The sequence below is a fragment of the Protopterus annectens genome, chromosome 8.part1 (genome assembly GCF_019279795.1).
Source record: "Protopterus annectens isolate FY-2018-M chromosome 8.part1, PAN1.0, whole genome shotgun sequence".
In the NCBI taxonomy this organism is placed as follows: domain Eukaryota; kingdom Metazoa; phylum Chordata; order Ceratodontiformes; family Protopteridae; genus Protopterus; species Protopterus annectens.
Window position 1 is genome coordinate 253,522,869 of NC_056742.1, and position 12,731 is coordinate 253,535,599.

The 12,731-nt window shown below is 40.9% G+C and overlaps 1 protein-coding gene across 1 annotated transcript in view; it reads left to right on the plus strand.

Annotated features, from left to right (window-relative positions):
- CPNE7 (copine 7) overlaps positions 1-12,731 on the plus strand; it is a 2,789,522-nt gene that overhangs the window by 423,211 nt on the left and 2,353,580 nt on the right. The gene's annotated exons all lie outside the window — the stretch shown is intronic.

The window sequence follows — 12,731 nt, forward strand, 5'->3', positions numbered from 1 at the left end:
TGCTGTACACTGGAAAACAACGGGTAATTTTTGATCAGCACAACTGTCTGATGAGAGTTAAAGTATAGTTATTTTAACTTATTGTCCACATATCTTTGTTGAACTGCATGACACAATTGAAGCCCTGTACCTATTTCCAGTTGTTTGTTTTAGTTTATTTTTAGGTATTTTCATCAAACTAAAAACAATATAAAATCTGCATAACCTGATAGTTCACATATACTCATAAGTGGACACTCATTTATTTGCTAACAGTAACTCTTTCAATACTCCATCTTATTTCAAGATCTATTGTAGCCTTTTTAGCATTACCTGGACAAGCATTTGCATAGTGAAACTTTATAGCTGCTCTGCTGGGAATTACATGGAATAAAGCACATATTATGAAGCCTGTAGCAATATTTCTTTACTGGAATACTGAATGAAAGTTGCAGTTGACTGACAGTACTGTGCTTCTTATTGTCAAGGAGAAGCATTATGGTCCACTGGTGTCCATTATTGTTGTAAATGGATAGCACAAGAGAGATGACCCATTAGGGGGTGTGTCAATGTGTTGACGGTAGTTTAGGCAACTGCCATTACAGTGAAAATGATTCACTGAATGCACTTTCACCAATAGTGACGAATTCCCTTTTCTCCACTGTTGTGCAACCTTCGAGTACATATTTTTAAGTTTGGGGGTGTGGGGGCCAAAAATAGATTTACTCCAAGTTTAACTGTGCTTTTGGCAAAACATTTTCTAAGTTTCTTGCCTTCAGGAAAAGTGTTGTTGATCTGTTGGCATGACTTCCTAAACTGTGGTTTTACCATTAGCATTTATGTGCTAGTAAATGACTATAACACTGATAAATGATAAGCAGGACAAACTCTGCCATGATCAGGAAGCCTGATGTATATTGCTGATTTGAGAGATGGCAGAAGAAGAAAATATGGAGACCAGCTTTATACAGATTACATAAACTGGCCATATTCACATACATTTAAACCTGTACTGTATTAACCCATGCACTTAGAACCTTAAATGTCTCTACCTAGCTTTCTCTACAAATTCCTAGTGTACTTAATAGTCAGTAGTTGTGCAAAGATCCACTGGTCTGCTCTTCATGTCTAGACATAGAGACAAAGATTGCTCATTTTAGATAGCGCTTTAGTAACCTCACAGGCCCTCCTGGCCCATATTAGTAAAACAACTGAACCATGGATTTGAAATTTCTAGCTGTCCCTGTTGGCAGCTTGGTTGTAATGGCCATCCAGAGGCAATGTAGCAATTCTCATATTTATTGACAACAACCTACTAATTAAACAAACTGACACAGTATGCAAGAGTAGTTATATAATGTTACTGAAGGCAAAGAAATCACACAAATCCACTATGAATAACAAGCAGGTTGTCAGAACCGGGTCTATATTAGAAGACCGAATGTTTAGGTGATTGAACACCTAAACATCGACCTTCTAATATCGAAAGCAAAAAATGGCGAACGGCCGGTTTAACGCAGGGAAAGATTTCTCTTGGAAGTTTGCTGGAGTTTATTTCCCTACTGTTGAGCAATCTCGGAGTTGGTATATTTAGTTAGGGGGTGTGTGGGGGACACAGCCCCCCACGTCGGGGGTGTGGGGGGCATATCCCCCCACTTAATTTAGATGTAAAGTAATGTTTTTTGTGTTGTTGTTACCGAGGACCGTGTTTCCCTGGGACATTCGACATTGTGTGGTTCAATATTAGAAGATCGATGTTTAGGTGTTCGATCACCTAAACTGTCAGTTTTCTAATGTAGACCCATCAGAACCACACAGTACCAAACTAATCTCATGCAGCTCAACCCAAACATATAGACCTACATGCACTGATACTCTTAAAAGTAATTGACGTAAACCACAAATGCCTCCTAAAAGTGCCTAATAAATAAGTACCCTCAGCAATCTCGCAAACAAACAACACACGCAGTAGCCCACCATGTATCATACATCCAAGAGTCATGTAGGTTTCAGTCAAAAGCCCAAAAGGTAAACCTCAACACAATCCATATCCTAGTCAAAGGTGACTTCATAGTGAGACACATCAATACACCACCCATCAGGCTGTGCAATGAGAGGGTTAAGGTCAGCTGCCCATTAGATAGCAAGATTCACCTCATCATAAAAGCACTCAAGTCCTTGCACTATAAGTATACATATGATGCAGTCATTCTACATGTTGGTGTAAATGACTTATGATGGACCTCTCCATTCTATATGAAGCAAGACATGTTGGAACTCTTGCAATATGCCTGAGGCAGGTATGAACCTAGCTTTGAGTGGTATATTACTATCACCAAAATGATGCCACAATATGAACGAAAGATAATTGACTTCGGCAACTGACTTAGCTACTGAAGTTAATCAGGGGGATTACAATATATATCAGCTTAGGAAAAGATTGTAGGCGGTCCAAACTGCTTTTGTACTAATGGACTGCACCCTCCAAGGCTTCCGTATATTAGCTAAAACCTTATCCACCCCATTATATTTTTAGGCAATGTCAGGCTACTAAAATGTCCAACAAAACTAAACAGAATTAGAGTAATATTAAGGTATTGCTGTTCAGTGCTAAGGGTCTTAACAAAAAGCTCTTCACACTGCAAGCAGTACTTACCCTGGAAAAAGTTAATGCCTGTGACACTGCTCAGACCTGGTTCAAGACCAGTGAGAGCACCCCTCCTGTGCAGGGCTTCAGTGCCCATCACTTGTATAGGCCCAGTGTATTAGACAAAGCCACTAAAGATGGAGGTGTCTCTAGACAAGATAATGTCTTGGAACTGCTACACATTCAACTTAGTATAAACAAAACTCCTTATCACATCAAAACTAACTACAGGACCCCAATCTACACCCCCATGGCCCATACCTCCTATTTGACTAGTATGGAGTCCATATGTATTAAGCCAAGTACCATTTTCCTAGGGCATGCGGTTGGTATAATGGTTAAGGTGTTTACCTTCCAAACAAGTGGTAGAGGGCTTGATTCTCACAAACGGGAAATTGGCTAGGCTTAAATGACCCACAAGGGCAGCTAGCCTAGTACTGACCTATAAAGTAGATGTCAACTATCTCCCATACACAAGGAAGCTTATATCCTCAGCTGGTATTCTTTTTTTTTCTCTCTTCACTTTAAGCACAAAGAAAGAGGGGTGGAACTTAGGCGACCAACACTGGTTAGTTTTTGAACCATCTACAGCTGTGTTAAATGTATTACATAGTTATCCCACCAAAGAAGTCTGGCTGGGGTGACTATAGGAAGGTGATTGCTCCATTAGGTTCCTTATAGGCAAATACACCCCCCCTCCAAAAAAGGAAAGGACCGCTTCTATGCCAGCATTTTGGTACTGCTACAGGAGCTCTCAATTGCACCTTCTAACACTTTGCACCCTTTGCTCTGTTCTTGCTATTCAGTGTCTCACTAACTTGAAGAAGCACACCACAGTGATGTCACCATGAACAATGTGCTTTCTATAAAATTTGAGCAAAAAGTAAAGTAAGTTATTATTGCCTCCTCCGATTCCTCAGACATATTTATATTACTTTCAGCATAACTATATTACTTCAGCCACAATAGATGTCACACCAGTAAAATATATTTTTCATGTTATGTGAGTAAGATGCTTTGAACCAAAAGTCCCTTTACAGAAGTGATCATGAGAGAAAAGTGTCAGAATGCACCACTATGGATGATTTTCTTTAAGCATATACACAATAAGCATACAAACTTCAGATGGATAACATCTAGGGATTAGGACAGAGTACAGACCTTAGAACACAGAGACAATTTGTGATTGTGTAATCAAACAGTTTATGGACTACATGTAATACTTAATGGCCTTTTGTGCCATACTTTAGAAACAGTAACAGCAGCATCTGTAAATGGAGCTAAATATGTATCATATGCTGTAAAACCATTAAGCAATTAGAGAAAATAAAGATATTGGTGAACTATCTGAAGGATTTTTTTTTTATGAGAACACCTACACATTAAACACTGTACAACAATGTTTTTTGCAAATGACTCAAGATTCCTCAGCTGTTTTTCTGCTACTGTCATTATTTATTTATACATTTAATTTCTTATGGAGGAAGGACAGCAATTTTAAAGGCATTTCGTTGTGTTTTTTTAAAGTATGTCTCATAAAAAAGTCAAAATTGATCTGATTTTAAAGACTGCTCTGTGTTGTAATCAGATTTGGAAATTCTGACAGTGTAGCACAGAGAATTAACTATGTTTACCTAGTTAACAGACAAAAGAATGAAACACTGTGTGGCAGATGGTGCAGAGGATTATGACTGTGAGTTCATGTGGTATAGGGTTTGATTCTCTGAGCCCTCATTTGACTAGTGTGTGACTGGACAGTGGTTAGGCACAAATGGGAATTTTGGCTAGACTACTTACTGGTTCCCTGAACTGTAAGCCTGTTTACTACCTATAAATATTCATCATACTCCTCATGTTACAGAATTTTGTAAAACACAGACAGCAGTATGATGGTAAAATCTTTAGATTCCAGTATAGACATAAAAAGGCCATCTTACTCTTCGACATTTTAAAAAAAAAGAATGCATGCTAAATCCTTGTTAAACTCTGAATTTGCATTCATTCTTATATTATAAGCAGTGCTTCACTGATGCATTTTAAAGAAATATATCAAGATGACTTATGAGAAGAGAGCTGTAAATTATGCTTCTGAACAAAACTTTGCTTAGAAACTTCACAGACTGTGTACACAATGACGGTTGCAAAGTTTTGTGGAGAGAGACAAGTATGTGTTTTACATTCAGCAGGTCTCATGACAGGCAAGATGCAAGGTGTGCTGGAGGCAGCAACTGACCTAGTTTCACGTTCACAAAGTTGTCAAGACAGTGAGAGTGAGAGTGTGGAACATCAGATCCTAGACACTTTTTTTTAAATTTCACATTTATTTATATTAGTAACCCTTTTTGCTACCTTTTATCTGTAGTTTGAGTTGTACTTTAACTTTGTTTAATTTTTTCCCAAACTTGGATGAACTCTCTTCTGATTTTTTTTTAATAAGTCTGTATTGGCTGCTGGTACAGGATAGGCTATGACACTAAATCATGTAGTATTAAGTCACTGAAAAGTAAAGAAAAAGAGTGTGTGGGAGAGGGGGAGGGATGAGGAGAAAACAGAGTAGGAGATGGGCAAGAAATGTAAGAAACACCAGAGAAACTACAGAAGATTCTGAGTTTGTATAGCAGGTGTCCTAATTTATAATTAAATTTGGGTAGGTTTTACTGCTAGAGGAGTGAATACATTTTTTTCTGTCCATTCAACACAGCTGCATTTCCTCTCCAGGATATTTCAAAATGCAACAGACATACTGGTAGCAGTGATGGAAACATGCAAGTATTGTGGCCAAAAGCTCTGTGGCAACAAATCCAACAGTGCTGGTATAGATGGGCGGTGAGCTTATCTCATGTTATGCCATCCATACACACAGTAAAGAAAACTCTGCATCATTAACTAGATAGGCCAGTAATGAAATTTATGGGAAATATGTAGAAGGTTTATAGCAAAATCAGGAAAAAGGCAGTATGGGTGAGGGACTAAGAAAGGAATGAATAGAACAGAAAAAGCACAGGTGGGGGTCCAGATAGTCGGCTGAGGGAAAGCAGTTGAAGGGTTTGGTAGAGTGTCAGATTAGTTCCAAGACTGCATCTGGGCAAGAAATAATAGTTCATAGCTAGCTAGTAGGTTTGGAGTCTAGGAGACCATTGATGAGCCTGGCTCAATTTCACAAGACTGATGGCTGGTTAATGACTTGCTTAGTGTAATATGAAAGGCAGAAAGAGGCTGGGGAAAGTCAAACAGCACACTACAAGGAGTAGGTCATTAACATCTCATGGCCCCAATTCTCTGTGCTAATTATCAGACCAGGAGAAAGTGGTGGTCGAGGAGATGATCAGGCAGGAGTGAGATAAGATCATATACTGATGGCACATATGTCCAGTGCTATCTTGTTGAAGGAGAACAGAAGTGCCAGCACCTGGATGGACCACCAAGATAGTGGTAGGGTCCAGGTAACTTACTTGGGTGGCAGGCTTTTTCAAGGTTCATTCTATGCCAGTGGAAAACACAGCTATACAATTCAAGGAATTATAGCTACTGACCTATGGGATAGACAGAAGTATACATCCAGTGGATCAGGGGTTGGAGAGAATAAATAAAGTTGAGGCTAGTAAGAAACTGACTGATGAATGGCATAGAGAAGAAATCTTTGACAAGGACCATCTTCAGGTTAGCAAAGAAGGGAATGCAGTGCCAAAGTTAGGTTGGAAAGTTACATCAAAGCAACTGTAACTATAAACTGAAGTGTGGCATCTGGAGATATCAGCAGAAGGATGGAGCACAAAAGGAAAGAAATGGATGTCAGGAGGCAGAGAATGAATACATGTGAGAAGGAGGAGTAGGAAGAGCTTAGAAAGGAGAAGAGAAGAAAGGTTTTGTTAGCAAATGCCAGCAGCCAATAGAATATGAACAAGAGACAGAAAAATATACAGCAGAAAAAGAGGCTTAGATTTTAGGGAAAACAAAGACCTGGGCAAGTGACCCATAAGGATGAAATATGCCAGTTTCAGGGTACAATATCTACAGAAATGACACAACAGAAAGTAAAAACAGACAGACAGCAATATAAAATAGGAAAGACATAAACAAATGAAACAAGGGAAAATAGAGGGCATGGCACAGAGGTAACACAATAAAAAATGTAAATATTTTGATAGCAATTATAGAACAAGAGGCTAGGGGTGGGACATCTGGTGGGTAGACATTCTCTATCAGCCATCAGGCAGGTGAATATACATTATCTGTTAACCTTTAGGCACAACAAATGGAAGGGGATAGCAACCTGAATGGCAACGTAAAGATATAGAGACTGAATAGGCTAGCTGCAAAACAAGGCTTATAAATGCATCAAGAAAGGAGGGAGGCTTATAAGTACAACAAGGAAGGAAGATAAGAGATTTTTCAGGCATACTGGAGACCTGGAAGAAATAAACAAGGTAGTAATGGAGAGGAGGGATGTAAAGGAGATATGGGAGCTGGTTGAAGTACTGAATAATTTACTTGTTTCAGTCTTTACTATTGAAAAACTGTTTAGGCTGCCATGCAGTAAGGAAAAATAGGGGTACAAACAGAGATGTAGCCAGAGAGGAAAAGTGAGCCAAGGATAAGCCAAGGGAAGATCAGATGTAACAGCAAGATGAGTTCATACTGAGAGTATTCAAGAACCTGGCAAAGCTGAAGGCACCTGTATTGGCAGGAGATCTATTGCAGAGTAATGGCAAGTGAGAAAGTGCTGAAAGATCTGTCAGGTATCACAATGGTGTCCACACACAATGCAGGGGGCACAAGTACCCCTAGAAACTGCAAAACAGTGATCCCCACTTTGAAAGTAGGGAAAATGATGGAAAAGATAGTTATATAGAAGAATATGGCATTATTGAAAGAAAACCAGATCCTGGGTAGCAACCAGCATGAGGTTACACCTGAAGGGTCTTGTCAGACAAACCTAGTTCCACAGCTGCATGGTGGCAGAGCTGGACAAAGGAATGGTGGTTGATGTCATTATACCTTGACTTAATGAAAATGTTTGACAATCTGTTCTGAAAGACACTGATAAGGATTGAAAGGAAGGTTCTTAACAGAATGAAAGTATAACTCACTGAATGGACCAACCCAGTGATACTTAGATATTTCCGATGTCAAGAAGAGTTGGAGACCAGTGGAATACTACAGGATTTAATGCAGGGCCACATACGCATCACTGTCTTTGTGTCAGATATATCAACAGCGACTGAGAAAAGGGCTAAACTTTTCTCAGGGGACACCAAAGTGAAGGCTGTGGTGGTTGGTAGATAATTTGAAGAAGCTAAACTAACAAGATGCAAATCGGTACACTGTGCATTAGTAAGAAATAAATTAGAAAATCTGGATCAAGAAAAGCGCTTCAGAATGATAGAAACCACTGAAACAGACCACCAGATAGAGGATGTTCAATAGTACATGGAAACCTGGTTCAAGGCTCCAGAGAGCACCCCAGCACTACCAGGTTACATTTCATATCATACCTTCCGGCCTCAGTTACCGGATCGCAGTACAAAGGGCGGAGGTGTATCCATATTCATCAAGGATACCCACATCTCCAGGTTAGTGGCGCAGCATGATGCCCCAGAGATCATCCATGCACAACTATCAGCAGGCAAAACCACATTTCAAGTTGCAGCCTGTTATAGATCGCCCACCATGTCCCAAGATGCTCACTCAGCATTCCTTGAGGCATTGGAAAATATAAAGGTCCTACCCAACACCATAATTTTGGGTGATTTCAACTACCCTGGTATAGACTGGGCAAACTACCAAAGTCATAACTCTTATGCCCATTGGTTCATAGAATTTATAAATTCAAATGCCATTGAACAACTGGTATGTTCTCCCACTAGAGGGGACAACATATTGGATTTATTCATCACAAATTTGGGTGCCCATTGCATCACACACGTTATCACTCCCTCTCTGGTCAGATCAGACCACAAACTGATAACCCTAGACATCCACACCCCTCCACCTCCCCCTGTCAAAGAAACCACCATAAAAAAACTTTCCAAAGCAAACTTCAAACTACTTGCGTCCGAAGTGGAAAGCTTCACTATTCCCTTGCAGAAGGATAATGATATCCAGGATGCAGAATCCAGACACTTTATATACATCTTCAGGATTGCATGGATCGTGCTATCCCAAATAAAACCAAGACTTCTTCCTCAAGCAAGAAGAAACCAGTCTGGTGGACCCCGGCCATAAGCAAACTATACAATAAAAGGAGGAGACTTATACAAAAAAAGGCCAAATCTCAAGTAATAAAATCTTCCCTGATCAGCCATAGTAAGAAATTGAGGGCCCTCATCAAGTCAACTAAAGCCAATTTTGAAAAGAAAGTTGCCAAGGATGCCAAGGATAACCATAAGGCCTTCTGTGGTTACGTCAACAACCTAAATGGCAACGCTCAGGTCTGTTCTGAGCTAGTACAAAATGGAACAAAATACACTGACCCCACTGACATTGCCAACATCTTGGTTGACAGGTTCAGTGTAAATTTCTCCCCCTCTCACCACCTACAGGGCCTATTACTATTCCAGGGGATTGTGTAACTCCAATTATTACTGAGATGTTGGTTAATAAGGCTCTATCTAAAGCTAAAAACACTGCCTTCATGGGACAAGATGGTGTCCCGGCTGTGTTATACGTGAACTCCAAAATGAATTAACCCCGCATCTGAATACCCTGTTCAGTCTCAGCCTCTCGACAGGATATGTGCCCGTAGAATGGCGCACAGCAGCGGTGGTTCCACTGCACAAGGGTGGGCCCACAACCAACCCTGGGAACTACCAACCAATAAGCCTGACCAGTCTGATCTGTAAGGCAATGGAGCGAATCATTATGGAACTCATAAATGGAGAGATTGGGAACCTCCAAACACTTGACCCCACAAAGTTCAGCTTCGTCAAGGGCAGATTATGCCTCCTGAACCTGGTGGACTTCTTTGAGACAGTTACTCAGGCTATAGATAAGGGCAAGGAGTTACACATGGCTTACCTTGACCTTGCTAAAGCATTTGACACCATTCCCCATTCGGGTATTATTGATAAACTCAACAACCTCGGCATAAACCCTTACATCACAAGATGGATTGCAAACTGGCTCTCAGACAGATCCCACAAAGTAAGAGTAGCGGGATCTATGTCCGAATCCAGATCAGTAATGAGTGGTGTGCCTCAGGGCTCTGTCCTGGGGCCCCTCCTGTTTGGCAAAAACTGAAGGGCTGTGGTTGACCAAGTTTGCGGATGACTGCAAGCTGGGTGCTATAATAGAGTCTCCGGCCAAGATGGATATCCTCCAGAAGGGCCTTAATGAGACTGATGCATGGTGTCAAAGCCATGGTCTCAAGCTAAATGCTAAAAAATGCATAGTAATCCCCTTTGGAAAAAACAGAGTACCCGCAAACTACCATATAGGAGGTAACCCCCTGAAATCTGAAGTAGTAATAAGGGATCTAGGGACCCAAGTAGATAGTCAGCTTTCCTTTGATAACCATGTTGCCAAGGTGGTTAGAAAATCCTTCTATGTGACCCATCTGATCACAAAAGGGTTTGCATCAAGATCTAAGGATGTAATGGTACCCCTCTACTCTTCCCTCATCAGACCCATTATTGAGTACAATGCACCAATTGGAATGTACCTGGCTAGGCATCTCCAGCAGCTGGAGAGACCACAGAGGTACCTCACTAAGAGGATTACTGGCCTCAAGCAGTTGTCCTATGCAGCACGATTGAAAAAACTAAGGCTTTTCTCTGTGGCATACCGCCCTCTCAGTGGCGATCTCTGTCTAACATACAGAGCCATGTCCAACCCAGAACTGTTGAACATACTCCATCTTAGCAAAACCAAATCCACTTGAGCTACACGCTCTAGGGATATAAACCTCAACACAACAATGAATAGAACATGCTGGAGGCATAGATTCCCTTCGCAAAGACTTCCCTTGCTATGGAACAAGGTCCCGATCTACATAAGACAGAGCCCCTCACTATCACTCTTCAAGAGGAACCTTGGGTAATGGAAAGTTCACACCAGGGATCATATCAACAGCTTTACTGGATAGGGGCCAAGGGTACTAGCTGCTAAATCAAGGGCCTAGGGAACTAACCAAAGGGGCAGTGAATACCGCACAATGTGGTTGGGCTAATATATGCCTTCGGGCAGATAGCCCAGTACCTACCTATGAACCTATGAACAGATGCATGTTGTTTATATTTGCAGCTGGTGACCTGTGTTTGAGCAAAGACTTGAGGCATGAGGAGGGTTGACTGGGAATGATAGTATGAAATGGCTTATGACAACTTTCTGGGAGGGGGGGAGTATCTGAGAGGAACTGCTAACTCTGAAACTTCTGGTGGAGACCAGGAGTGTCACAAGCCAACAGTCTGTGAACAATTAGGAAAATGACACCTTGTGCATTATGGGTGAATGCATGCCATCAACATTGCATTGTGGGTGAGTGCATTCCAGCAACATTGCATTGTGGATGAGTGCATGCTAGCGGCATTGCATGCTACTTTTTTCCTTGTAGGGGTCTAGACTGGCTGCCATTGACTGATAGCCTCTAGCATGCTGTCCACTGCTCCATGTAGTGTCTTTGTTCCCTATATTTAGGAATTCCACCACAAAGCCTCCACTAGAAATCAGGGAGACAACTTTGGTAATGGACACATCTTGAACAGTCTGCTGTGGAGCCATAAAGATACTTAGGGTGTTTGGGAAGCCATAGGGAGGAAGTAGGCTATGGGAAGAGTTAAAAATAGACCACTTAAATACAGAGTGAGAAGGCTGCAGAAAAAGCAAACAGGTTTCACAGTTGCATCCTGTGGAGAATAGATTTTAGGCACCCAGAGGTCGTACTTCTACTCTACAGAGGAGAGGTGATATCCGAGATAGAATGCCTTGGTGTGTCTACAGATTATACAAAGAGAGAGTCCACTACTGGAGAAGGTATCAAGAAAAGTGACAAAAGTAGTAAGTTAATGAATGGGATCTGCTACTAGGAAAGGTTACAAAGGTTGGGACTATAACATAAAAACAAGGATGTACAGAGGGGACATAAATTTGGTGCATAAAATACTGAAGGGTGTATATAGGGGCAGTGTGTGATGGCCCCATGGTGAAGATTTGTCTCACAGCTCCAGGGCATGGGGTTTGGACCTCATCTAGTGTAACTGTCTACAGGTTTACTGTGTTTAGTTCTGGCAATTATCCAGAAGATTAAGACTATTAGAGGTTAATAAGCTACTTGCCACACTCTTTAGTTTGATTCCTACAGCCTTAATTTGCCTAGTTTAAAATGGTATGCAAGTTGCTTAACTAGGCTGCACTTCTCAGCTGTCTTCTGGACTGTGTACCTGGTAGCTATGCTTAAACCAGACAAAAGAAGAGAGGCAAATAAGCAAAGATATAAAGCTGCACTTTGCAAAAGCCAACTTCATTATAGACCTGAGGAAGAACTTTTTTCACAGAGGTGGCACAGAATGTGTGGAATAATCTGCCTGAATGGGTGAGGAGCAGTGGGACTTTGTGAATACCCTTGACACAGATGGAGCAGTAAGGGTAAAGTGTAGAGGGGATGGGCAGAAGACAGCAATGCTAACTGTATAGCAGAACAGATCAGTCAGATAAATTACCTTCTGCTAAAAGTTGCGTGTATGTGTGTGTGTGTGTGTGTGTGTGTGTGTGTGTGTGTGTGTGTGTGTGTGTGTGTGTGTGTGTGTGTGTGTGTGTGTGCATGTATATATGTGAGCACCTCTTCCTCTTTTCAAAAAGGCATTCAGGAAAATAGAAAAAAGAATGTATTAGTGTCAAGACATCATTCACACTGTAGGTAGAGTACAGCAGTCAAGGACGAAATATATTTGATGAGCAAAATAAAAAGAAATTGAGGTAACGAATCTTATAGAAAGACAGTAATGAGTTGTCTCTTGTTCTACATTTGACTGCTTTGTTATGTAAAGGGTGACAGCTGTAGCAATCATGAGATACTTTGAGGAACTGACTGCTTTTCTAATGTCATTTAGTAATTTACTTTTTTTAGTCATTAATACTGGAAATTGTCAGCATTGCAAGATAAACTTAG